Source organism: Panthera onca, chromosome D1 (genome assembly GCF_046562875.1).
Source record: "Panthera onca isolate mPanOnc1 chromosome D1, mPanOnc1 haplotype 2, whole genome shotgun sequence".
Taxonomy (NCBI): domain Eukaryota; kingdom Metazoa; phylum Chordata; class Mammalia; order Carnivora; family Felidae; genus Panthera; species Panthera onca.
The window spans coordinates 47,942,003-47,965,662 of NC_138348.1; the positions used below are offsets into that span (position 1 = coordinate 47,942,003).

The 23,660-nt window shown below is 42.7% G+C and overlaps 1 protein-coding gene, 1 long non-coding RNA gene and 1 pseudogene across 13 annotated transcripts in view; 1 reads left to right on the forward strand and 2 right to left on the reverse strand.

The window, feature by feature from the left end:
* LOC132661449 (uncharacterized) overlaps nucleotides 1–23,660 on the reverse strand; it is a 203,706-nt gene that overhangs the window by 49,086 nt on the left and 130,960 nt on the right. The gene's annotated exons all lie outside the window — the stretch shown is intronic.
* Nucleotides 1–23,660, forward strand: part of IRAG1 (inositol 1,4,5-triphosphate receptor associated 1) — a 119,727-nt gene that overhangs the window by 12,756 nt on the left and 83,311 nt on the right. The gene's annotated exons all lie outside the window — the stretch shown is intronic.
* On the reverse strand, nucleotides 22,005–22,158 carry LOC132662690 (U4 spliceosomal RNA; annotated as a pseudogene).

Consider the following 23,660-nt stretch of genomic DNA (forward strand, 5'->3'; position numbering starts at 1 on the left):
GCAGGAAGAGGATAACGAGCTCAAATAGCTGATGTAGAAGAAGGGCATCTTTACTTACTGAATTGTAAGTAAAATTTTCAGTTTGATTCACCAGTTTGCAAAAAATGTTTGAGAGTTGTTGTGGTGTTTGTAGTATCTTAGTAGTATCTTCATTCCACATTTTTTTTTTTTTTGCAGGAGACTTTTATTTTGTTTTATTTTATTTTATTTTATTTTATTTTATTTTATTTTATTTTATTTTATTTTATTTTATTTTTAGGAGACTTTTAAGCCCATTTTATGATGGTTGGTTTGGTTAAACCTAGATAAATATATTTCACTAATCCACTTACTTGGGCACATACAAACTGTGTCATACTTCACTAAAGCAAATGAATACATGAGGGTGCTGTTATGTCAATCCCTTAGCATTGTAGAATTCCCCTTGTTCCTTCAGGACATCTCACAAACTGGATGTGACAGTGGCCTTTCAACATAGAGACTGAATGAAGGCCCCATTGTCAATCTGCTTATATAATACAAAGAAAGTAGAACTTAATAACAGTTTCCAGTTGTCTTCCCATGTTCCCCTGGATCATCTTGCGTATTCCATGAGCACTCATTCCTCACTCTGAAGACCACTGCTCTAGGGCAGAGCCCTGGCTCAACCAGGGTCCAGGGACTCTTAGTCTCTGTCCAAGGTCTTGGGAGAGAGAACATGATGGGCCCATCGTGGGTCAGTATTAATCAGCTGAGGACAGGCAATAGGATCATGGGGAACCATTCCTTATATACAGGGGTCCTTCCTAAAGAAGGGCAAATTGCTGAAAGCAGAAGTCTTTCCAAAGGATGTTGTTCTCTGTAAACTCATAATCATCCTCCTGTTCTGTCATCTGGAGATCCCTCCTCACCCTTCAGCCACATTTACAGACAATTTCTTGAGTCACTTCCTTAGATAACTAATCATATCCCTTGCATGTGGGTTTTCCACGTGGTTGTATTGGAAGGTAGCTTTATTTCTTTGTTGTTGTCACCATGTACAGACAATTTCAACAGGTCTGAGGATCACAGGGCCTTACACTGATAGAAGCAGATGGTTTTTCAGCTCAGCAGAGAAAGAGTGGTGTGGGGATGGACCTCAAGGATCTGGCAAATTAGACCCAGAAACACTTGGCAAGTTGTCCCTGTCTCATGACTCCTACAGTCTATAAGAAGTTTCTCAGACACAAAAAGAAAGTAAGCCTGCCTTTTTAGAGTCCTGGAGGGGAAGATTCCACTCGCTGAACTCTTCAGGAGCCTTCTTGTTTTGCTTGACAATAACAGGAGTGATAATAGTGTACTTCTTATCATTACTACAACAGCTATCATTTGTTGAACACCAGCTATATACCATGTTAAGTGCTTTACATATATTATCATATTTTTGATAGGTGAGATAGGTAAAAATATTATCTTTCTTTTGCTGATTATCTTTCTTTTGCTTGAAGCTCAAGGCTTTCTGAGGTTCATTAGTTAACTCAGGAAAGAGGCAAGGTCAAGGCTTGATTGCCCTTGGTTCAAAGTGCATGCAGCCTATCAGCAGACAGAATCTCACACTTGAAGCTCTCAGGCTAGGAGGAGGTAGTGGCTGGGCTGGTAAGACTTTTTTTATTTTAAGTTGATTTATTTATTTTAGAGAGAGATTGTGAGCAGGGTTGGGGCAGAGAGAGAGAGTCAGGGGAGAGAGAGAATCCCAAGCAGGCTCCACACCACCAGCACAGAGCCTGATGCAGGGCTTGAACTTATGAATTGTGAGATCATGACCTAAGCCGAAATCAAGATTCAGATGCTTACCCAACTGAGCCACCCAGGTGCCCCAAGGCAGGTAAGACTGTTAAAAAGGTTAGGTCTTCATGGATTTATAGAGAGGTATTAAGGTAAGCTAGAACCATGGCAAGTTTGTAGCAGGTTATTGGTGGATATTGAGTGAGTCAATGAATGAACAGACACTCCTAGGTTTGAAGATAGAGTGTATCTTCCAGTATTCATCCCTGGTGCTGAAATGAAGACAACATTATAAGTAGGGGTCCCAGGTTCTAGGCTTGGCTCTGCTTCCAAATCATTCTGTGACCTTAAGCAAATCACTTCTGCCTTCTGAGGCCTTAGTTTCCTCATCTGTGCACTATTCATGCCCAAGGCCCAGTGATTCACCCCAATGGTCATATGACTGAGGTCCTCCTGGAGTATTGACATTGTCAGTTGCTGCATATGTGATAAGGAGGATTGCAGGTGGGTTAGAAGAATCAGCTATTATCCATTGTCTAAAAGCCCACACAGTGCCTTTCTGGGCAGTCAGAACTGGCACTGGGTCCAGAGTAAAGTGGAAGGGTGTGTATATGAGAAAACATTTACTGCTGAAGGGAATGCCTATTCTTTCTCTTTCCTGTTAACAAGGCATTTGACTCATGCTTTGGACATTTGTTGTTCAGATCAGAGATGTGTTGTGTTTGTCACTAACAAAAGCAGCCTCTGGAGCCTGGTTCCTCTTCCCTCACACTACAGGGTCAGCTGCTTTAAGTCCTTGGGCTCTGGGAGCAGATGGATGTGAACAATGGAATGGGGTCCTAGGCAAAAAAGACTGGAAGTCCCTTGGAAGAAATTTGGGACACCAGAATTTGGGGACCTCCATGAGGCCCTGCATACCTCTTCAGAGCTTCCTAAGAGGGAGAGATCTGGAGAACCTGAGGAGACCCCCTAAAATGATTTGAGCAGCTAGCTACCCTCTGCAAAGCATGTTCTCTGATTGTATCTCATGTGATCCTCCCAGACAACCACACAGCCATATACTCTGTATAACCTCGCATGGATTCTCTGGATTTCATGGTTTTATGCATTATATGTAGCCTAACACCACCTCCTGTGCCCCTGCCCTGTCCCAAAGCCACATTGGATTTTTGTGGGCCTTAGGCACTTTTGTCTCCATGGGTCCCTTCTTCCTTAAGAAATTTATTTTATAACTGTTGATATAAATACATTAATGTTATCTATCAGGACATTTTTTTGGCCTGAAAGTTTACTTTTTTTCCCTTCTGATTTTAAAAGAAACTAAGACATTTTCATGGGCACTATGCATGGTTCCCACCATAGTTAGTGAATAAGTCAGCCCTGCCCCATCACCTTGCTTTTCAGAGCACAGTCTAGGACCAACAACGTCAGTATCACCTGGGAGCTTGTTGGAAATGCAGACTCCTGAGTGTGGCCTCAAACCTACTGAGTCAGCATCTGCACCTTAATGAGACCTCTAGGTGATTTGTGTGCACATTATAGTCTGAGACATGCCACCTGGCACACTGTTCATGGTAGTATTGGGAGTATCTGAATCACAGGTCATGATACTTCAAATTACAGAAAGAAGTTTAATAACAGAAAACCCCATATGGAAGCTGTATCTAGCATTAAATGGCTGTATAAATGCCAAGAATTCCTGGATGGTCCTGTCTGCCAACCACAACTGGAGAAATGACACTTAGGGTGAGGGGGCACATATGTTGCTGAATTGGTTCTTTCAGCCTTCCTATGAAACACAGAGCCATCTCAATGGAGGAAGAGAGGGATGCAGGAGGCATGGCTCTCAGTGCCTCAACCCAGAGGTGACATACAATCTTTTGGCCAGAATTAGTGGCTGGGCCCCAACCAACAGCAAGAGAGGCTGGGAATGAAGAGGAACACAGGAATACTCAGAGAATGCTAACCATCTCTGCCAGAGGCTGGGGACTGGTGAGGCCTGATGCTCCCAGAGGTGAGAAATTAAAACACTATAATGCAGTCAACCAGGCAACCAGAGACTCCTGAGCTTGTAGAGCCCTAGAGAAGCTGGGAGAATTAACTCAGCGGGCAAATACGTCTTGCTTCTCCAAAAAGGGGAGGGGAACACAACTGGGCAACAGAGGAGCACAGTTTTGGTAGCCAGGGTCATCCAGGAATGCTTGGCATCCACACACCCACTTATATATTCCACATGGGATTTTCTGTTATAGAACTTCTTGCCAGAAGATAGAGGTGGGTATCCCAACTTGCATTAGACTTAGCTCAGCAAGGTGTACATTCAAAGGCACTGAGATTTGGGGCCTGTTGCAGAAGCTACTGTCAATTATCCTAATTCACTACCCAAGCACCTTTGTCATAGGTACCCTCTCCCATTTCCTCAAAAGGAGAACATACTTACCACCTGTCACTGGTGCTGTCCTGCTATCCAGCCCCTCTGCCTGCTTAGTGCTCTAACTCCACCCTTCTCTGTGGAGAAGGCCCTGGATTAGAGCCTTGTTATGTTCTATGTTATAGGGGAGGAAACTCAAGATCCCACTGGAAAATGAGGAAGTTGGGTGTAAAATCTGGGTCTTCTGAATCTTATGTGCCTGTCTGTAACGGGCTGGCCTTCCCAGACATCAAGTTTAAGAAGGGCTACTCCTACGGAACCTTGGCTGGCTTTTATGGGGCTTCCTGCCGTCTTGGTTAAGAGGTTTTATAAACTGAGAGGATGCTGTTGGCCTATGGGCAGAGAGTGCCATGTGCAGACTGCTAGTTCTGAGGAAATATGTGAGGAATCCCTTTTTGCAAGGCTTGTGAAGGACTGAAAATGCCAACTAACAGTGAGCACTGACTATGTGCCAAATACTGTTCTAAGAAGTTTACCTGTATTATATAATCTACATAGTTATCACCATCTGTGTTTCACATATGGGGAAACTGAGGCAGGGACAGATGGAGTAATTTGCCCAAGGTCACCCAGCTACTGTGCAGCAGGGCTGGGCAATGATCCCAGGCAGCCTGGCCCCAGAGTCCATGTGCACAACCGCTCTGCTTCTCACCTCTGGCTCCCCACCAGCCTGAGAGGGCCTGGGGCATCTGTGATTAGGCTTTGAGGAAAACACATTGAGATACTCCTTGAGAAAACATTCATGGTCAAATAAGTTTGGGAAACATTCTATACTTTCTTTCTTTCTTTTTTTAATTTTTAAGTTTATTTATTTATTTTGAGAGAGAGTACAAGCAGGAGAGGGTCAGAGAGAAGGAAAGACAGAATCCCAAGTCAGCTCCATATCATCAGCACAGAGCCCAATGTGGGGCTTGAACTCATGAACCATGAGATCATGACCCAAACTGAGATCAAGAGTCGGATGCCCAACCAATGGCACTGCCCAAGTGCCCCTGTACTTCCCTCTTGAAGATTTATCCTGCATATTGGCTTCCTAAAGGCTGAGAAGCCCTACAGTACAGAAATATGTCCAATGCTGATGTTCCCAAATGTACTTAAACACAGAAACCTTTATTTTCACAGCTACTAACAAAATCACCCAGAAAAAGGGTTGCAGAGAATACTCTTTGGAAACAGCTAGCAAGAGACATTCTTGCTTGAGTGCACACAAGGTGGGTCATGTGGCATCTAGAAAGCCCTTGCTGCTTGTAGAACTGCCAGGGCAGGCTCTAAGTGGGCCAAGTCAGCCCAAAAAGCTTCTCCTTGGGAGGCAGACAGTGTCTAGAGTGGGTACAGGATGGGCTCTGCTAGTTTCTAGTCCTGCTTGGCCACCCTTAGATCTCCCTATGGACAAGTCACAGCACCACACTGAGCTTCACTTTCCTTATCTGCAAGATAACATTTGCCTCCTTCTGCAGTCAGGGGATTGAGTGAGCAAATATACCTAAAGTATCAGACACATGGTATGCCTTTGATGAATGGTGATTGTTCCATTCTTGCCTTGTTCCTTATAGTCTTCTAGTCCTGTTTGGACATAGGACACTAGGATGGGAAGTTCCAAGGAGCAGGCTGGAGGTCATTGTGCCTTTGTTTTATGCTCCAAAGAGGTCAGGTGACTCTAGTCCAAGAGACATCTTCATCCTGAGTAGGGGAGGAGATACTCTCGGGTGGAACAACTTTTTGAGAACTGAGGTTGAGCTTATGGGACATGCTCAGAGTTAGTGTCATATCAACATCAAAAGGGAGCATTAACTCAGGATTCCAGAAGACTCTTGAAGACCCAGAAAAGGCAAAAGTTCATCTCCTTGGTATAGGCAAAAATGTTTAAATATAATTATAAATGAAGTGCCAACTGGCAGAGTGTAGCAGAAATCTGTGCCAGCATTGATTGGTCACCTAGCAAGGGGCATTTCTAAACAAAGGTGGATCTGAGAATAAATTTAGAAGGTAATTATTTTTTAAAAAGACCTTGTACAGAGAGGCTGATAGAGAGCCACTGTGGTGGTACACAAAGGGCACTGGAGTGGGAGTCAGTTTTATCTGGGACCCTAATGGCTGTGACCTTGTCAAGTCCCTTCACCCCACTGAATCTCAGCCTTCTCATCTGAAAAACAGATATAATAGAATCTACTCTGTAGTGATGTTGTGAGGAACAAACTAAACAGTGGATTTGAAATAGTTAGACAATAGGAAACTCTAAATAGTAAGAGGTTGATATTAAAGACTAGGAATGCCCTGTAAGGATTGCCATCAGGAGACAACAATCAAGATGAAATAGCTCCCTTATAAAAAGCTGATGGACTCTTCCAAGATGAAGTCAGCCAAGCAGATCCAGGATGTAGATGAGGGCTGGAGATGGGAAGTGTAGGAGGCTTCCTGGTAAACATAGAGTTCCCATATGACCCAGCCATTGCACTCCTAGGTATATACCCCAGAAAACTGAAAACAGGTGTTCAAATAAAACTTGTACAAAAATGTTCATAGCAGCACTATTCACAATGGTCAAAAAGTGGCAATGACCCAAATGTCCATCAACTGATGAATATGCATGAACAACATGAGAGATATCCTTGCCATGGGATATTATTCAGTCATAAGAAGGAATGAAGTACTGATATGTTCTACAACATAAATGAATCTTGTAAACATTATGCTACGTGAAAGACTCAAAAGACCACATATTGTATGATTCCATTTATATGAAATGTCCAGAACAAGCAAATCCATGGAGACAAAAGGCAAACTAGTGACTTCCAGGGCCTGGGTGGGTGCAGAGCAGGGGGGGGGGGGGGCGGTGTGGGGAGGAGGCATGGGAAGCAGCTGCTTGATGGATATGATGTTTCCTTTTGGGGTGAAGAAAACATTCTGGAGCTAGATAGTGGTAATAGGTGTACAACAATGTGAATGTATTTAATGCCACTGAATTGTACACTTTAAGATGCTTAAAATTATAAATTTTATGTTATGTATATTTTACCACAATTAAAAAAGTTTCCTGGTGAAGAGTAAATGTGATTCAAACATTAGGATCCTTTCTCCTAGAGTAGAGTGAAGGAGAGGGTGGAGGATTCAGAGTTTGTGAGGCGGGAGCTGGGGTCTTGTGTCAATAGATTCACCAAGGGCCTATGCTAGGCAAACCTTGTGTGAGGGCCCCAGGGAGATCCAGAATCAACTACAACATGCCCCCTGCTCTCAAGATGTATATACATTATTCTTAAGTAAGGATAGGCTGACAGGTAGTATATATAACAAGGGAGTAAATTCAGGGGAGTGAGACATTAATTCTGCCTTGGCCATATGTGAAGACTTCTTGGAAAAGAAGATAATTGAGTAGGTGGGATTTTGGCAGGTAGGTAAGAAGTGGAAGGTTTTCTGGGGAAAGGCACAGGGTCAGAGAGTAGGGAAGCATTGCAGAGTAGGGGATGGGGTTGATGTAAATCAGGCACAGTATGCACAGAGCCATTGGAGATGGTTGTGAGAGGTAAGCTCGAAAGGAATTAGGGTTGCTAAGAAAGTAGATCTTAAAAGTTCTCATTGCAAGAAAAAAAAAATTTGTAACTACATATGGTGACAGATATTAACTAGAACTATAGTAGAGACCTTTTTGGCAATATATACAAATATTGAATCATTATGTTGCACACCTGAAACTAATTTAATGTTATATGTCAATTACACCTCAGTTAAAAAAGAAACACAAGAGGAATTGGGGTCAGGTTGTGGAGGGTGTTGAAGGTAGAGCTGAGGAAGCCAGGACTTGCTCTCCAGACACTGGCGAGTCAAGGAGTCCTGTAAACTGAGGGGTAACATGACTAAGCCTGTGCAGAGAATGATCAGTGTGATGGAAGAAGGACTGAAGGGAAAGAGACTGAGGATGGGGATATGAGCCCTGGCAAAGTCTCTACGAATCAAGAAAGGCCCCTCCAGACCAATGGCAGTGGGAAAGGGGAAGGGTAAGCCAAATCCAGTGAGTTTTGCATTAGCCAAGATTCTTGTCTGCATGGAACAGAAACTTATTCAGATTAGATTAGGCAATAGCCAGGATTTTCTGGGGTACATAACTGACAGGTCTAGGGCAGGTTCAGATGCAGTTGGATGCATGGGGCTCATCCCCTCTACTTCTCAATTGTCCTTGGTATTGGATCTCTTCTCAGGTGGCCTCTGCCTCATGATGGCAACCTGGCACTTACAGTTCCCAGCTTATATCCTATCCTCTCAGAAACCCCAGCAGCAAGAAGTCTCCCAATTGTTCCAATGAAAGTCACCGAGATGACTTTACTGCTCAGTCAGGGTCATGTGTCCATCCCTTGATCACCAGGGCTAGGGTCATGGGGTGTTCTGATTGGCCAGGCCTGTGTTACAGCCCCACTCCCATAGTGGAGTCAGCTATCCCCACCCCAAGCACAGGCACGATGAAGATGCTGCTGCTGTTACCAGAAGAAGGGGGACTGGGCCACCAAATGGGCCCAAACTGCGGATGTCTCTCCAAGGCACTGACTCTGCGCCAAGGCATTTACACATCTCATTTCATCCTGTCAACAATCCCGAGATAGAAGTGATTATGTCCATTTTACAGGGGAGGAAACTGTGGCATAGCCCACCTTGTCCCCCCTTCCCCCCTATAAACACTTTTTCTGTTCTGTGCTGCATAGGCATCTCTTAGAGAGGTAAAGTGGGACCACTCGAGAGTCAGCACAAGGGTCACAGCTAAGAACATGAGAGCAAAAGTGCATGATCTATAAGCGGAGAGACACTCAAACTGCATTTCAATCTCAAAGTGCAGTGGTTATAGATCTTAACCTTTTAATTGTTAGGAGACTGGAGGTCAGTCTCCATGATGTGGGAGAGATGCTTATGCCCTGTGTCGCTCTTGTCCCATGGTCAAGGATCAGGGAATCAGGGTTGATCGGGAGTGGGGGGCTGGTGTGTGTTTGTGTGTGACTCTCCAGACATGGATATAACCTGGTGGTCACTTATTGCAGACACTGTACAAGGAACAGAATTACTTTCCCTGTTGAGCTGAGATTCCCTCTCATGCTGTCAGCATGTCATACCGTCAGCAGTAGAGGAGCCACAAGACAGGGGAAATAGGCAACACATGATGTCTTTATTGGGCCAGGTCTGGATGGGATGGAAGCAGAATAAAACAGAATGTGTTTTGGAACTTTCCAGCTGAAAGCCCAGAGGAGTAGGGCTGGTGTGCTTGTAATAGTCACATTCCTCTCTGTTTCCAAAGCCAGTCCTTCCTGATAAAGGAGAAAGGGTAGGGGGAATCTCCAAACTGAGGGATGAATCCTTTCCTTGAGCCTCATTTCAGAGAGACTTCAGAGAGACTTCAGTGTGAGAATAAAAGATGTCATTCCCATTTGTGCCCATCCTTGTAAAAACACAACATGTATTTGAATTTGAAATGCCTCAGGTGAGACATGGTGCACCCTGCAAAACTGATTTGACTTTTGGGAATGTTGCGTGTGTTGGGTGTGGTGCAGTGTGAATGTGTGTATGCATGTGTGCACACGTGCATGCATGCAGCCTGTGTACTTCCAGAGCACCTTGAACTACAGCATCCCAGCTCTCACTACCCATGTTTATCATTGCCTGATTACTGCTGTGCTTCTAATTGCTGAGCTCAGTGGCTCAGTCTGCCTGGTTTACTACTGAATACAGAGTTTGGCTTCCTAGGTCCTCAGTAAATTTTGCTAAATGGAAGAATGGATGACTGATCTGCACATGCATTTGGTGAATTTCTCCTTCTTTTTGAGTATAGTTTTGCCTCTGTGTCTCTTATGTGTCTGTCTCTCTGAGCTCACATCCCTTGTCCCTGCATCTCTATCTCTTCTAGTCTTTTTCTTGTCCCCCTCCTTCTTCATTTCTCTCCAAATGACCCCATCCTAGACACATACACCCAGATACCATCTCTTTTCCTCATCTCATTTTCTTAAATTACATACATTTGGGAATTTTAGATATGGAAGAAAACTTGGAAATCATGTGGCTTAATTTCCACCTTTTTTGTTTCAGGAAACTGGATCCAGAAAGATTGCTATGTAGTAAGGGCCAAAGGTAGTTTCCTTATTGTTTTTTTTTTGCAGAAAGTTTTATTTTTAAACAGCCTTATTAAGATATAGTTCACATACAATATCATACAATTAACCTACTTAAAATGTATAATTCAATGATTGTTAGCACATTCAGATAACTGTGCTGCCATCCAGAAAATTTTCATTATGTAAAAAGAAACCCTATACCTATTAATCATCATTCCCCATTTCTCCCATCCTTCCAGCCCTAAGCAACCATTAATCTACTTTCTGTCTCTACAGATTTCTCTATCTATTCTTGACATTTCATATAAAGGCAATCATGCAATCAAACAATATATTGTGTTTTGTGACTGGCTTCTTTCACTTAGCATAAAGTTTTCAAGTTTTATCCATATTTTAGCATGTGTCAGTACTTCATTCCTTTCATGGCTGAATAATATTCCACTGCATTAATATACCACATTTTATTCATCTGTTAATTAGTTGGACATTTCATTTGTTTTTACTTTTTGACTATGGATCTATGTTTAACATTATGAGAACTGCCAGTGTATTTTACAAAGTGGCTGTATGATTTTACATTTCCACCAGCAATGCATAAGGATCCCAAGTTTTCCACATCCTTACCAGTATTTGTTCTTATCTGTCTTTTTTATTGTATCCATTTTAATGGGTGTGAAGTGGTATCTCATTGTTGTTTTTAATTTATACTTCCCTTATGGCTAATGATATTGGGCATCTTTTCATATATTTATTGGGCATTTGTATATCTTTTTTGGAGAAATGTCTATTTGATTCTTTTGGCCATTTAAAAAGTATCTGTCTTTTTATTATTGATTTGTAAGAGTTCTTTATATATTCTGGATTCAAGTCTCTTATTAGATATATCATTGTAAATATTTTATTATATTCTATGGGTTGTATTTTAACTTCTCAATGGTATTTTTCACCGTGCAAAAGTTTTTAATTTTGGTGAAGTTCAATTTATTTCTTTTTTCTTTTGTTCCCTGTGCTTTTGGTATTGTATCTAAGAAGGTATTGCCTAACTCAAGAACACAAAGATTTACTCCTATGTTTTCATCTAAGAGCTTTACAGTTTTACCTTTTCCATTTAGGCATTTGATCCATTTTGAGCTAATTTTTGTGTATGGTATAAGGGAGGTGTCCAATTTTATTCTTTTGAATGTGGATATCCAGTTGTTCCAGAACTATTTGTTGAGGACTATTCTTTACCCATTGAATTATCATGGTACCCTTGTTAAAATCAACTGACTATAAATGTAAGGATTTACTTATGAACTCTCAATTTTCTTCCATTAATCTGTATGTTTATCCTTGTATAGTATCCAGTGTCACACTGTTCTACTGTAATTTTATATATTAGCTTTTGAAATTGAGAGATGTGAATTATTCTTTTTTTCCTTCTTTTTTCAAGATTGTTTTGGTTATTCTTAGTCCATTGCATTTCCATATGAAATTGAGGATCTGTTTGTCAATTTTTGAAAAAAAAAAAAGGCAGCTAGGATTTTAAAGGGTATTGTGTTGAATCTGTACATCAATTTGAAGAATATTTCTGCCTTAGCAATATTAAGTCTTCTGACCCATGAACATGGGATGGTGTTCCATCTATTGAGGTCTTCTTTAATTTCCTTCAACAATGTTTTGTCGTTTTCAGAGTATATGTTTTTAATTTCTTTTGTTGAATGCGTCCCTAAGTATATTAAGCTTTTTGATGTTATTATTATGTTTCTTTAATTTCATTTTCAAATTTTTCATTGCTAGTGTATAGAAATATAGTTGGTTTTTATATACCAATCTTGTATTCTGCAACTTTGTTGCATGCATTTATTAGTTTAAATATATTCTTAGTGGATTCCTTAGGATTTTATATATACAATATTATTCCATTTGCAAGTAATGGTAGTTTTACTTTGAAACTAGAATTCTTGGGTCCTTGTCCAGGGCATGTTTATTTCATTAGAGGGTCCTAAAAGGAGCTTTGTGTTTGACTTGAGAAATACTAAAGCTGTTATTCCTCCAAATTCATTGACCCCAATTCCTAAGGTTAGGTGTTTGAAAGAGATTTGAATTTAAACCTGATACAGCCAAGAAATTAATAGCTGCATTAGGGGCAACTGGGTGGCTCAGTCAGTAAAATGTCCGACTTTGGCTAAGGCACGATCTCACGGCCCGTGAGTTTGAGCCCTGCATCAAGCCTGCTTCAGATTCTGTGTCTCCATCTCTCTCTGCCCCTTCCCCTGCTCATTCTCTCTCTCTCTCTCTCTCTCTCTTAAAAATAAACAAACATTAAAAGATTTTAAAAATAGCTGCATTAGTTTGTTAGGGATTCCATAACAAAATACTATAGACTGGGTGGCTTAACCAACAGAAATCAATTTTCTCAGAGTTCTGGAGATGTCCAAGATCAAGGTGTTGGTAGATTTGGTCTCCCTCTTCAGCTTGCAAATGGCCACCTTCTTTCTGTGTCATTACAGGGCCTTTCCTCTGTGTGTGTACATCCCTGGTGTCTTTCTGTGTGTCCAAATTTTCTCTTCTTATAAGAGTACCAGTAAGATTGGATCAGGGCTCACCCTAACAGCCTCATTTTAACTTAATCACCCCTTTTAAGACCAATATCCAGATACAGTCACATTCTGAGGTTCTGGGGATTAGGGCTTCAATATATGAATTTTAGGCACAGTTCAGCCCCAGTCAATAGTCTTATGGATTTTCTTCTGAGAGAGCTGATCTCTGGTTAGTTGCAACTAGTGAAGCCAGAATTTGTTTAAATAACACATTCATATGACCACTAAATGATACTGGCCTGCAGCCTGAATTAAAAGGCACTGCCTATATAGTCCCTGAGATAAAGGATCCTTATGTGTGGTTTTGTGTGTTCCTTGAGTTCAATTAGTCAATCTTCTCCACAGCCACATCAGGGAAGGTCAGTAACCAGCCATAGACATGCATGTAACATCTAGAACCTCTATAGTGACTGCTTTTTTAAAAAAAGCAGAAGCAATTCCAAATCCTGATGTGTAAACAGGAGGGTAATGAACTTGCATGAGGTGTCCTTCCGTGAAGTGAAATTTGAAGTTCTTAAATGGAAAGACTCCTGTGAAGTAAACTTTAAACTTCTTAAAAAGCTTACTCTAATTTTGTTCTCTTTTGAGTGAAGAATCAGTTTGGAAGCTCAAGATGTAACAATTCTTTGCTCTGTACTTCTTATAGTAGCCAAAGTCCAATCTCGCTTATATCAGTGGGAACTCAAAATCAAGATTTTCCTCCAGGTCATCTGAGCTGAGGCATCATCCCACGTTGGCTAGTGGACTTATCTCCCTCTTTGCACAGTTTCTGCTCCCCTTTTCAGCATTATTTTTAACTCTCTTGCCTTTTGAGTGTTTTTATTGACATCTGGCCACAAACCCTTTTAGGAAGAACGCAGTTATAAATCACCCACAGAGAAATCAATAAAAAACAGTTCAATCCACAGTGACACTGATTTGTCCCCAGATAACCAGCGTCCTGCAGGCTCAACAGTAATACCCATGGGGGTATCTACAAGAAGGGTGAAGGGCAAGGGGGCACTACATTCTGAGAGAGGGGGTGAGCTGCCAGCTCCCAGAAGCTCAAGGAAAGGATGGACTTGGCTTCCATCCACACACTTCTCATCCAGCCTCAGGGGAGAGCTCTGTGTTTCCATTTCATCCAGCTCAGATTTTTCCAACCACATCAGTGGCATTTTCTTATCTTCTGAGAATCTGCTTCAGAGCTAAAGTATCTTCTTCGAGCCTCAAGAAAGGGCAGTAGGAATGAATTGTTGTATTTGTGGGGGATGGGGGAAGGCAGGAGAGTATGTTACTGTGGCACAGAGGCATGGAAGAAGAAACTCTATCAAGCTGTCTGTTGTCAGGCCACTGCTCTTGGTCACCATGAGTTGGGAGAGACCATCCCTCTGGCCAGAACTCCAGGGAGTCAAAAGTCTGAAAGTCATTGTACAGAAGCTAAAAGCTAGGCCCAGAGAGAGACGCCACTGGCCCAAGCTCACAGAATGGTTTCATAACCAGCTCATGAAGAAATGGCCCCATTGCTTTGAAATCCTAGTTCTATTCCAAGAGGAGCTTTGCTCAGAAAATGCAAATTCATGAGGAGTCAAAGCTAAAAAAAAAAAAAAGGAAATCTACAGAGAAAAAATATCAGTTAGTTCACTTTTTAAAAATGAGTACATCAAATTGCCCATTGTAAGGACTGTGAGTGTCATAAGACCATTTGCACCAATCATTCATGCCCTCTTGGAAAATGGGACTATACTAACCTTTGGAAGAGAATTTCCTAGAAGGGGCTTTTCCTGTTTTTTCCATTAGTGAAAATATTCCAACTGCAAGGCCCAGGGTGCTGGGGTCAGGTGGTAGGAGGTAGAGAGGCTGTGTGTGGCACACTGAGGGCAGGGCCTCCCTGAACCAGGAACTCAGAATCAGGGCTGCAGTGAAAACCTCAGATCCCATCAATGCCTGATTTTACTTCTCAGTTGTCCCTAGTTTCTCCAAGTTGTGTATCTCTATTAGCTCAGCCCTTGTCCTATAAGAAGTCTTACCCCTTTTCCCCTTAAGGGCTTTTCTGGAGATATGTGCATTTAAACTGCGTTAAGGAATTATTTGGTTCAGTTCAACATTTGTCAAAAACTAATTATGTACCAAGTGCTGGGGATACAAAGATGAGAAAGGCTGGGTTTAAAAAAAATTTTTTTTTAAATTTTTATTTATTTTTGAGAGAGACAGAGACAGAATGTGAGTGGGTTAGGGGCAGAGAGAGAGGGAGACACAGAAGCAGAAGCAGGCTCCAGGCTCTGAGCTGTCAGCACAGACCCTGATGCAGGGCTCAAACTTATGAGCTGTGAGATTATGACCTGAGCCGAAGTCGGATGCTCAACCAACTGAGCCACCCAGGCTCAGGGCCCCTGAGGGTTTTGAAGGATAAATAAGAGTCTGCCGTGAAAACCACTGAACTACTGTCAACCAAGTGGGAAAGATCAACTTGCAAACAAATAACTCCAATTATGTTAGGGCAGGGGATTGGCAAACCTTTTCTTTAAAAAGCCAAATAGTAAATATTTTAGGCTTTTTAAGTCAGATAGAGTCTGTCTCAGCTACTCAACTCTGCCTTTGCAGTGCAAAAACACAAAAATATACACTATACATAAATAAATGATTGTGGCTATGTTCCAATAAAACTTTATTTATATAAAAACAGTCAGTTGGTCAGATTTGGTTCACAGGTCATTGTTTGCTGAACCTTATGTTAGAGGAATGTCATAATAATATGCAAAACAAACAATAATGACAGTAATAATAAAAGCTACCACTCTGATAGCTTACTCTGCTACAGACCCTATACCAGGCACTGTCTATACAATTCACATATATCTGCATACTTCTTTTTCACAACAATTTGTGAGGACACTGAGATTCAACAGCCAAAGTCATAGAGTTAGGAAGTGACAAATGCAAGGTAAAACCCAACCCTGCTTGGTTCTACAGTCTATGTTCCCCAAAAAGCGACTTAAAACTCTGAAAAGAAATGGGCAGAAGGAGTTAATCTGGTGGGGATTGTAAGGTGGTTCCTAAAGGATGAGTAGAGTCTACCATGGAGGTAGATGGGAGAGACAGGCCTTTGAGGCAAAGAGTAGCACAGAGGTTTGAAAGCACATGGAAGATTCTGGAAACAGTGGTTATTAGGTGATGCTGGGGTGTGGGATACCTTGGAGGTAGTGGCTAGAGAAGAAACAAGAGAAGTTGATAGCTGAGAAGAGGAAGTCTGGCATGCATGCCAAAAACCCTGTACTTTATCTATGAACCATGCCTTTTCCAGCTCTAGTCTTCTGGATCTTCTGGATATGCTGCATCAGACTCTCTTGAGACTGTTTGCCATACAGATTCCTGGGCTCTGTCCCCAGATATTTTGATTCAGTAGATCTAGGATGGAACCAGGAGTATGCATTTTATCAAACACCTCAGATGATTCTAGTGAGCATTCTTAGATTTGGGAATCCATGCATGGAGAGCCACTGAAATGTTTTAATCAAGGGAGAAATGTAACCAAAATTGCTTTCGAAAGGCCACTTCCATTTAGAAGATGGATTATTTATCAGGAGAATAAACTTTCCCAGAGGTCCATTTCTGGTTAGTTATCAGCTTCTCTCATCTGGAAATGCAGATGAGAAATTCCAGAAGTTTCTGCATTTCCACAGGCTATTAAAGAATGACTCAGCTTAAACCCCAGATTGAACTCTATGATGTTGACCAAACAGTTAATTTAAGGAGAGATAGTATACAAATAACAAATTGCAATTTAACAAACCTTTTTGAATCTGATGTTGAGGACAGTATCTTCTCCATGATGAATCAGCTGGTGAATCGTTAGCCAGAAAAACGTCTTCTGGTCTTCTGGTCCTGTGTCAGTGTTTCCTTTGTGGTGGTGGTGGTGGTTGACAACACTGATGCTGGGTTCTGTATTGCCTTAGAAGCCTCATCATGGTGTAATGAACAGACCCCTGGGTTTGCAGTCCAACTACCCTGAGTTCAAATCCTGTTTACAGTGCTTAGTAATTGTGATGCCTGGAGCAAATCACTTGTCCTTTCTGAGTTTCAGTTTTCTCACCTGTAGAATGGGAATAATAATTCCCAGTCCTCATTGTAAGGACTGAATAAGATGAAGGATATAAAGAGTCAGATAAAGCACCTGGTGCAATAAATATTGGTTCTCTTCTGTGGATGCCTCAGAATTGTTTTTATGCACTTCCCATCTTTCCATTGTGGATAACAACTCCCTGGAGAGAAATCCTCTATGGTTACTTCCTGTTTCATATTATTATGCAGCCACTGTTGCACAAGCCTGTTTAAAGAGGAACGCTTAAATTCACGTGCCTCGAGCCACCAGAGTTTGCTGTTGAGAGAGCCATTCCCAGGCTCCTGCCTTTGCCTTCCTCACCACCATTTCACATCACTGTTTACCATAGTTTGTTCTCAAGTGGTGTCTAAAGACTCAAATCCTATGGTTATTGGCATAGATTTGGATGCCAAGAGAACTGCTCCCTTTACATTACTTTAGCACATGGCTTCTTGTGGCCACAGTCTCTGTCCAAGTTCTGAGTTGACCAAACTGCAAATGCATTTCAGTTCAGATGCCCTTAATGACAAAAAGACCCTGTCCCAGATCCACAACTGTCTCCCACCTCCTATACTCATCTCAGTGGGCAAGGTGTGAGCTTCTTCCTCGTCTTACAAACTGGAGTTCTCACCCCAAAATGTGGGGCTGAGGTTCAGGGTGGCAAGCCTGTGCACATGGCCTCACATTGCAGGTCTTGGGGCCTGCTTTCCTGGGGACAGTCAGCAGTGAGATCCCACCCAACTCTGAACTGAGGAATAGGTGGAGTGAGTTCCTGATGATCTGGAAGGAAGCAACAATGCTTGAAAATCATTTGAAGGTTGAAATTTGACTCAATAAACATGTTTATATTTATTAGGTTATCTTTTAGGCAGGAACAGGGAGGTTGGCCAAACCCAGTTTCTCCTCTGAAGCCTGAGTATATATTTAAAATGTACAGGTGTATAGTGGAAGGAAGGGTAGGAGCAGGCATTGTGGGGGTAGGGATTCAGAAGTTTGGGCTGGGATTTCTGGGAGAATGCCGATTCCATTAATATGGGCAGGGAATGCGAAAGGAGAAGCAGGTTCTGAGGAAAGGGGCATGGTGATACATTTAGTTAGGGAATAACTTAGGGCAAGCTCATTTGCTCTAGAACTGAGTATTTCAACTCAGACTCTCATGTAGGCAGCAGAGCAGTGAGGTGAGAGAAGCTTTGGTGTCCAGAAACACCCTGTACAGCCCAATTTACAAAGGCTTAGCTGTTTGTACCAAAAGGAGTTCTTTGTTGCAAGTGCCAAAAGAGCCAGCACAAGGCAGACTAAGCAAAAAGAGGTATTCATTGGTTCTTGAAACATAAAAGGCCAGGGATATCAGGCATAGCTTGATCAGGCCCTTAGATAACAGCCTCAGGACCTACTTTCTAGCTCCTTGCTATCCTCTCACATTGATTCCATTTTTAGACAATAAGGATTCTGTTTTCACCATCTTACATTTAAGATCTGCAGTTTACAATCTCTTTCCCAGCAACATCTTATTGGTCTCATTGGCTCTGGGTAGGTCACATGCTCACCCTTAAGCCAATCACTGTAACTGAGGGGATGTGATGCAAAGATGCCCAAAGGCAGCCTCTGGCCCTGGGGTTGTCAGTTAGACCCCTTACCTCTGATTGATGACTTCTCTGCATAGGCAACATAGACTCCAAACTCATGGGGTAGAAACTGGGGCTCAGGCTGGCAAATTAGCCTAATCCTCTACCAGAGAGATGGGAAGACTGAAGCCTGAGTGGTAAAGGAATCCACTGTCACACAGGTGGATGGCATCACTGTCTGCCCTTCCCTTCCCCAGAAAGCCCCTGTCACTGAGCCTCTGCAATCCTTTCTTTGGCCTCCTGAAGCACATATTAGGCCAGACTGTGCCCTAAAGCCCAGCACCAGAGCAGGAGTCAGAGCAGGAATTGAGCCAGGTTTGGCTTCAGAGACTATGGCCACTTTGCAAATCTTCATGGCTCAACTCTCTTGGTGGGGGTGGGGGAGATGGTTCCAGGAGTGCAGACACTAGGGTGATGGCACATTTGAGCATGTGCCACCACTGGCCATTTGGGGAATGCTTTGGCTAGTTTTCAAAGTGGAGTTGGAAGGGCCAGTGGGGATGCTCTGTGGCTCCCTGATGGATTCAAGTTAAAGCTGTAAGTCCCATTGATAAGACACTTTGCAAAGTATTCATGGATAGTCAAACAGAGACATGTAGGTGGCAGAGGAGGAGGCTTTTTGTGAGGTTTTAGTTGATAGAATCCTATGGGGAAAATCTGCACACCTGTGTGTCAGAGAAGACAGGAAACCCACTTACATCACTGAGAGAAAAACTCTGCTGTTAACCTGGGCAAGCTCAGTAGGGTGGGGCAGGTGAAGCCATCCACCTTATGCAGCAGCCCAGATGACATGTGCTAATGTCATTTAAAAGGAAAACAGGGCCTTGTCTTCCCCACTTCTCACAAGAGGAACTCCGAGGCCATGATAGGACCACAAGTGAAGTCAGCCCTGGAGGGGTCACTTGGCTTCCCAAGGCTCTCTCAAAAACCAGGGATCAAACTCTTCACCTCCCTGTTTCATAGAGTCTGTGACATATTTTCATCTACTCTCTCACTTACTCGCTCATTCATTTCTTCATCTATTCAAGAAATCCTGAGAGATGAATTATACACTGGCCCTGTCATCAAGGAGCCCACCGTTTAGGACATGATTCTTAATGCAGTGTGGCTGAGAAAGGGGGAGAAAGGGGTTGGAGGGGAACAGTGTGCCCAATAGGTGGGCCTCATTAGAGTTCACTGGAGGACAATTCATGATTCTACCATCCTGAACATTTATGCTCTATTAGTTAATAGAAATTTGTCATATGTCTTAGGGGGGATGGGTAGAAAAAAGGCTGAGAATTACTGGTGCAGTAAACAAATGATTACAAGGCAAAGCAATGAGCCACAAGGCAAGGGAGAACACAGGACTGTCAGAGCCCAGAGGGAGTCAGGGCAGGCTTCCTGGTGGAAGTGATATTTGAACTTAGTATTAAAGGATGAACAGGAGTTAGCCAGGGAATTCTAGACAGGAAAGTCCACAGGAAGGCTCAGAGCCTCAACTAGCACATGCTGTAATGAGGACCAATAATGCCTAAGTAGTCCATGATCCTTAGCCATAAACTGTCCTTTCTAAGTAATTTTTCGGGACACCAAAAAGACTCTTCCTTTAACAATTCCATCATTTATGATGCAAGTAAGTCTCATGCTCATTGTGGGAAAATATACAGATATAAATATTTTAAAAGTGTTCAATTAATTTTATTCATAATTCCATTTTAAAATAACCACTTTTAACATTTGAGTTTTTAACTTCTGGACTTCCCTCCCTAAAGGATGGCCATAATCAATCAACTTCTATTTCACATAAAAATATATATAATTTAAAAATGAAAGTAGAATCAAACCACTTGTTTTTCCCCTCAATCAATATATTGTGAACAAAAATGATTATGTCTAAAGTGTCAGACTGTATGCATTATAACCATTGTGGATAGAAGTGTTCTGAAACAGCATTTGCTCTCCTGTCTTTTCCAGGGAGCCAACACAGAGCTTTGCTTCTTTCATGCCCACCAGCTTTGGGCTGGGCTGTCAACCAAGGCTGAATTCAGTTGACTAGGAAGGTGTCTAGGAAAACATGCCTGGGCTGACCAGCTCCAGGTTCTGTGACAAGCTGAGGGCTTGTATCCACTTTTTGAATGTGGCTGTTTCCTTCCTGCAGTGTGTTGTCCATTCTCGCTGCTTTTGATCTATTGTGGGCTGGCAAAGCAGAAAACCAAGCCCATGAAGTAGATGGGAAGGAGCATACCTAGGTTGTAAGTGAAGGCCTATGTTGCATGAAAGCACAAGTGACTTGTGTTAATCAATACTCTCTCTCAGAGGTGAGTAAAGGAATACTTCCTAAGTATCTACGGTGTGCTGGATACATGCCTTACTTTATTTAAATCTCATAACACCCCTTTGAGAGAAGTATCTTAGCCCCATCTTCCAAACGACAGCCTGATCCCAGAGAACATTCATTGCTTTGTCAAGGGTCACTGAGCTGTAAGGGCCAGAGCTACATTGGAACCTGGTCTATTTCACTTCCAAATCCCTGCTGTTTTCACTGTACTACATCTTGTGCTTGCCACCAAATCTCATGCTGGGTTTGGATTGATGACTTTGTCAAAGGCATGTCCACTGGACTGGTGAGATGCTTCTGTGTGGAGCAGGGCTAGGTCTCCTACATAATTTTTCATGACCTCAGAACTGAATAGGAACTGCCCTCATTAGATGGTGCCTGTACTCTCTGGCCTGCCACAATCTGTCTTCCATAAGAAGAGGCAGAATAATCCAACCTGTGTGTTAGAGAGATTTCTCTGGCACGTTGCACAGGGTGGTCAGAAGGGGCCAGAGTGGAGGTAAAAAGAACAATGAGGTTGTTGTAGTGATGCCGGTCACACAGATCCATGGCAGGGGTGGTGGCCAGAAGAAGGAGGGAAGCAATCAAAGACATGTCTGAACTAGGACTGACAGGACTCAGAGTCTAATTGATTGTGGGACTGATGGAGAGGGAGGAATCAGGATGACTTCTGGGTTTTTAGTCTGAGTGCCATTCACTAGGGCACAGAAGGAGTGGGCTTGGGAGAAGGCAGGGCTGGGGATGGGAAGAAATAATGGATCTTGTTTGCAACATGATACACCTAAGAAGCATTGTGCAAAGGTAACTGGTAATTGAATCTCCATAACTCTGCTACCATGGGGTGATATTAAAGTCATCTGCATTCCTTCTGCACCCTGGTAGGGGTAAGGAGTGGAGCCCAGGACTGAGAGGCTCAGTGATGACCTTGCAAATGTTTAACAGCCAGATCTCTCAGAAAAAAAAGGCCTTGATATGTAGCATTTGCTGATTTGCTGATTTATGTGCCATCATGACCGATTTCAGGCTACTAACTGGACATCAGTGAATGTGAAGTTGTAAAGAGATGAACAGTAAGTAGCACATCATTATATAATGTTCCCCCACAGTAGAACTAAATCATCTCAACAGTATAGATAACAATAAAATGTAGTAAAATAATTAGGATGTGATTATTGTGGGTGTTGATTTCCTGTATTTTTAGTGTAATTTAATTGTAACTTAATTCTTTCCTAGCAATAATCACGCCTTGGATAAACCTCATTGGCTATGATACTGCCACTGCAAAAAGCTATTATTCAATTTTTAATGATGTCTGTGTTTAACAACCAGCTCACAAAATTCTTGACAATTAGCATACCACTGGAGAAACTCCAAGAAAGTACAAGCTGGAAGAGCTACAAATTTACCTCCTTGTCAGACAGGCTGAGGGACTCCCCAAGGTCACACATCTGGGAAGGCAGAGCCAGGCCCAGTACCTAGGAGAAGGCTCTTGTCCTCCATTCTTCCTGATGGCCCCTCAGTACCCCAGCCAGCCACATGGACCTGGGGAAAACCGTGTGGTCCTTAACCCCAGGATGATGATTCATGTCACCCTAGAGTGAGTGACTCAGGGAAGAGGCTGCTGGGCGGCCCGGAACAAAGAGAACAGGGCAATATTTATTTCTGCTAGGAGCTAAATGGGAGGCTCAGATACTTTTCTGCTGTTCCCATTGCCTTTGAACTGCCTCTGATTGAGCAATTGTACATATTTCCAAGAAGAGAGAATTTTTTCAAGTGGACTTATTTTTAAAAAAGAATTGCTGAAGTGAACAAGCTGGAGAGGAAACCTGGGGAGATGTTTTGGCTTACTTCCTGTCATAACTGGGGGATGGGGTGGGATGGAGGGAGTTCTGGCCCTGGCTTAACTATTTTTCCAGGGACCTAAAATTTGGATCCCAGGCATTTCAGGGTTTCTCCAACCCTCTTCTTCCAAAGTGGCATCCAAGGTCCAAGAAGCTTCCCGAGTGTCAGGGAGTTAGGGTGAGGAGGGTGCCCTGGTGCCTGATATCATCCGTCCTGGACCATTTGACAAGAGGTCTACGGTACTTTCTGCAAGTCCTTGGTTAGTAGGTGACCTCTGAATCAGCCTTCTCAAGGCACCTTCAAGTCTGGCAACTTTTTGCTGCTGGCTGCACAGAAATGATTACGCCATGTGCTCCCTACCTCACCTACGCACCCCCTGGGATGATAGAAGTCTTGGGAGGATGTCTGAAGTTCTTGTCTATTAAGTCATTCCAGATAGCCATTTCCTCTCTTTGGGATCTTTTCCCCAGGGTTCTGTCTGGGAAATGGGGCCTAAGACCTTTCTGCTCTTAGAGTTCAGGACTTTTCCCCCAGACCTCTCCAAGGAAGCAGGGCACAGGTTCTTTTCTAGTGACTCACCAGAATCTATACTCTCATTGCTTCTACTTGGTCTCTCCTGTCTCTCCCTTGCTCCATAACCTTTTACTAGTCCTGGGTGTGTGTGTGTGTGTGTGTGTGTGTGTGTGTGTGTGTGTGGTGGGGGCAGGGGGTGGTGGTGACTTACCCTTATTTAGGATGCTTTTCCCAAATCTCTTTTCTATACCCTAAGCCCTCTCTGTTTCCCCAACGGCTAGCCCTTCCCCACAATAAGGCAGAGACAGACTCCCTTTTCTCTACCCCCTGATGCTACACCTCTCTCTAAGGCAATGAGCACCTAATGGCCTCCATGGTTGTATGAAGGGAAGGGTAATGGGGAAAAAGGAGCTGTGAGGGGATGTGAGGGGTTAGTT